We start from the raw sequence: 5,123 nt of genomic DNA on the forward strand, positions 1-5,123 counted from the left end.
CTTCACTGTGTCAAACCACACTCAAAACCCCATTTAAAGTGTCAACACACACGTCACACTGGCAAACTGTGCAAAACCACCCCACACACACACTCTAAGGTGGCTGGTTTCTCGAGGCCTTTGGCCGTTGGCTGGAAGACCAGAAAAATGTCAAAAGTGCTATCTAAGTGCAGTAAAGTGCAATTTCTTGTGCAAATTACTTTCCTGGGAAGGGATCAAATAATTGTAAAAACATGGATCTAAAAACCATATGTTTAAGAATCAGCAAGGCTAAAAGTTAAGTGCAATAAAAAGAGCTCCTGACGTTTCGCCACTCTGTGGCTTCTTCAGAGGAATGATGAGGAGACTAACAAGACACACACAATATATAAGAAAACCCAGGGGGAGGAGTTTAAAAGAGAGCTCCTGATTCGTTGGCCACACCTGGACATAATCACCACCACATCACACCTGCATGGTATTCTCTCCAATTAGAGAGAGGGCAACAAGGACTAATAATTTTCCCTTTTAGGATCTTAGCCGCCCATCTCGGATCAAACAAATCTTTCCAGAGGTTGCAAAAAAATGCCTTTTATTAAGGCCTGACATCAGGTTGGTTAAAGGTAAGTTTTTTCTGTTTGGAACAATTTTTTAAGAAAATATCGTTTCTACCGGCTGTTTTTCGATTCCTTGGTAGGGATGAATGGCCCCGTGCTATATTCAACCACACCTGGACATACTCATCACATCATCACACCTGCATGCTCTTTTCTCCAATTGGAGAGAAACAAACGGGGGCTAATGATGCTATTTTTCAAAAAAGATCTTTAGCAGCCAATCTCAGATAAAACTATTGTTTCCAGAGGTTGCAGAAAATACCTCTTAATAAGGAAAAAAGGGGGGGGGGTTTTGTTTTACAAAGAGTCATCATATCACCCAGACACAATCTTAAAACACACCTTTCTACACCCATTAATTTCCCCTATGAGGTGTAGTTTTCAGGGATAAAGTCCCCAGAAAAAAATAAGGTTCTCAGCTATTGTTCTGTGTTTTTGGAGTTTTTATAAAGCAAGAGGGAAGATGTACTTATGGCGCTGGCAGGTTAGGTAAGGGAAAAAAGTAATTCTGCCTACCCAAGGGGGTAGGCAGAGAGCACGGGCACATACAGTGTATCCTGCTCCCTCTTCCGCCTCCAAATAAGATGACTATTTTTCTTTTTCCTTTAGGCCGCTGGACAACATTTTTGAGTTTTCCTTCCGGCGTCCACCCGCGGATCACCCCTCCCCAACGTCCAGTCCTGAAATCAGGTAAGTTGAGAGTAAATACCCTTATGTTTGGCAGAGATCTGTCCATTAGTATGTAACTACATATTCTCTGCGCCCCAACTCCTACATTAACTGTTTGAGCCAACACTCTAGCATCTCCAAGGCAGTTGTTGGCGTCCATTGTGCTGGGTCATCCGGTAGTACCCCAAAGAGATGTCCCTCCACACCGTCCAATACCCTATAATTCTCTTCCAAAAACAGATTTATTTTCATTATCAGGGCCTGTGTTCTCGGTGGGAGTTGTGTTGAGAATGGCATGAGTGATACAGAGACCTCCGCCTGGGGAAAGACTCTGCCCATCACTGCCATTAACTGCCGAAATTGTTTTTTTATGGTGTTACACAAATTCCCTCTCAGACAGTTGTTCATGCCAATGGAAAGCACAATCTTTCGGGCAAGGGGACAAGGGTCCAATTTCTCCAGGATTCCCTTTAGATGGTGAATTTGGGCCTCCGGAAAGCTGTCCACCTGCACCAGTGGATGACCATAACCTGGTATTCTGCCCAGATTAGAGTCACCTATCACCAGCACTGGTTTTTCCACCTTCAAGGACCATTTCATTAGTTTTTGGTAGGTGTCCCCATGCCGGGTCGGTCTTTGTGACTGAGGGGGTTCCGCAGCCTCAAGGGGAAGCGATGCCCGCCCAATCACTGGCATCCCCATACCCAAATTGAGAATGTTCTCTGTTACCAAGCCACTCACTCCACTAGGTGGGCTGGGTAAGATGTTATCCAGTGGCCCCAGGTCAAAGGTGGGGTGAAAGTAGAGTGCAGCACCGTCCACCTCAGGATTAGATGGTTCAAGTGGGATGGGCTGGGCCCTCTCCTCACAGTTTAAATCCTGCCTAAGGCATACCTGAGCCTGCACAATCATTTCAGGATCCACCCTCTCTGCTGTAATCCCACTGGGGCCAATCTCACCCAAGATGGAAGAAGTGGGTTGGGGTAGGGGGTTGGATTTGGGGTTAGGACAGGAATTAGGGTTGGGGTTAGGACCAGCATTAGGGTCAGGGTTAGGATGCGAACTGGACTCAAGACTGAAGCTGGGGTTAGGGCCTGGGCCAGAGCCGGTACTATGGATCGTCAGCTCTGGAAATTGCTCATCATCCCCAGCAGAGTCCGGACAGGAGTCGACCCACTCCAATGGAGGCTTCGGCCCACCCTGCGCTAGCGATCTCAAGGCAGAAATGGACGAGGCTAGTAGTCGTGTTTTATACCTTGCTTTGCCATAGGCGATTGCTTTATCACAGGCTATTTGATCGAAAGGAGGAAGGTCCTGCAGGCAAGCTGTTATAACCTGATCATAATGCTGCTCGAGAATAGTCATGTTACTGCGCATCCATTCATCTGTATTTAATTTTATTTTTGCAGTGGTCTCAGCATTAGGGGACGAGGGTTTAATAAAGGAGGTCAACTTGTTGACTTGTCTCCGCATCCCTACTGGGAACAGTGTATTTAATTTTATTTTTGCAGTGGTCTCAGCATTAGTTTGTATTTAATTTTATTTTTGCAGTGTTGTATGGGTTAGGGTTAGGGTTAGGGTTAGGGTTTAGGGTTAGGGTTAGGGTTAGGGTTAGGGTTAGGGAAAAAAGTAATTCTGCCTACCCAAGGGGGTAGGCAGAGAGCACGGGCACATACAGTGTATCCTGCTCCCTCTTCCGCCTCCAAATAAGATGACTATTTTTCTTTTTCCTTTAGGCCGCTGGACAACATTTTTGAGTTTTCCTTCCGGCGTCCACCCGCGGATCACCCCTCCCCAACGTCCAGTCCTGAAATCAGGTAAGTTGAGAGTAAATACCCTTATGTTTGGCAGAGATCTGTCCATTAGTATGTAACTACATATTCTCTGCGCCCCAACTCCTACATTAACTGTTTGAGCCAACACTCTAGCATCTCCAAGGCAGTTGTTGGCGTCCATTGTGCTGGGTCATCCGGTAGTACCCCAAAGAGATGTCCCTCCACACCGTCCAATACCCTATAATTCTCTTCCAAAAACAGATTTATTTTCATTATCAGGGCCTGTGTTCTCGGTGGGAGTTGTGTTGAGAATGGCATGAGTGATACAGAGACCTCCGCCTGGGGAAAGACTCTGCCCATCACTGCCATTAACTGCCGAAATTGTTTTTTTATGGTGTTACACAAATTCCCTCTCAGACAGTTGTTCATGCCAATGGAAAGCACAATCTTTCGGGCAAGGGGACAAGGGTCCAATTTCTCCAGGATTCCCTTTAGATGGTGAATTTGGGCCTCCGGAAAGCTGTCCACCTGCACCAGTGGATGACCATAACCTGGTATTCTGCCCAGATTAGAGTCACCTATCACCAGCACTGGTTTTTCCACCTTCAAGGACCATTTCATTAGTTTTTGGTAGGTGTCCCCATGCCGGGTCGGTCTTTGTGACTGAGGGGGTTCCGCAGCCTCAAGGGGAAGCGATGCCCGCCCAATCACTGGCATCCCCATACCCAAATTGAGAATGTTCTCTGTTACCAAGCCACTCACTCCACTAGGTGGGCTGGGTAAGATGTTATCCAGTGGCCCCAGGTCAAAGGTGGGGTGAAAGTAGAGTGCAGCACCGTCCACCTCAGGATTAGATGGTTCAAGTGGGATGGGCTGGGCCCTCTCCTCACAGTTTAAATCCTGCCTAAGGCATACCTGAGCCTGCACAATCATTTCAGGATCCACCCTCTCTGCTGTAATCCCACTGGGGCCAATCTCACCCAAGATGGAAGAAGTGGGTTGGGGTAGGGGGTTGGATTTGGGGTTAGGACAGGAATTAGGGTTGGGGTTAGGACCAGCATTAGGGTCAGGGTTAGGATGCGAACTGGACTCAAGACTGAAGCTGGGGTTAGGGCCTGGGCCAGAGCCGGTACTATGGATCGTCAGCTCTGGAAATTGCTCATCATCCCCAGCAGAGTCCGGACAGGAGTCGACCCACTCCAATGGAGGCTTCGGCCCACCCTGCGCTAGCGATCTCAAGGCAGAAATGGACGAGGCTAGTAGTCGTGTTTTATACCTTGCTTTGCCATAGGCGATTGCTTTATCACAGGCTATTTGATCGAAAGGAGGAAGGTCCTGCAGGCAAGCTGTTATAACCTGATCATAATGCTGCTCGAGAATAGTCATGTTACTGCGCATCCATTCATCTGTATTTAATTTTATTTTTGCAGTGGTCTCAGCATTAGGGGACGAGGGTTTAATAAAGGAGGTCAACTTGTTGACTTGTCTCCGCATCCCTACTGGGAACAGCTGAGTCCAAAAGGTCCTGTCTACCACCTCTGCATGATGGACTGCTTGTAACAGCTTGAAATATCTTTTCTTAAGCTTATTTTCAGATTCATTAGCAGGGATAGCTGGTCTAATGTTTCCCACGCTCCTAGGTGGCCTGTCAACATGAATGCGGGACGACGACTGTTCATGATTCCCAGAGGCCATGGTCTAACCCCATAAGGAGCCAGGTAAGTGGACAAATAAATAGAGGTCCTGGGTTTACAAAAAACGAACAAACAAAGGGGAAAGGAAATTGCTTTAACAATTGCCTTCTGATTATTTCAGATTGATCCCTCCCTGATATTAAAAAGAATTTTTTTCTTCCCTTTCTCTAGGTCGATTTCATAGGCGACCTGAGATTATTAAGGTATGATGGTACAAGAGTGCCATTGATTGTGCTAACAACTTCGATAGGCGAGGATCAAGTAAGTTTTTTTAAAAAAAGGCATGGATCACGGGTCCATATGTTAAAAGTCAGTTAGGCTAAAAACTGAAGTGCAAATAATTGTCCAACAGTTGCCTACTGTTTTTTTCAAATTGATCCTAATCGGCC

Source organism: Melanostigma gelatinosum (genome assembly GCF_949748355.1).
Source record: "Melanostigma gelatinosum genome assembly, chromosome: 13".
Taxonomy (NCBI): Eukaryota; Metazoa; Chordata; class Actinopteri; order Perciformes; family Zoarcidae; genus Melanostigma; species Melanostigma gelatinosum.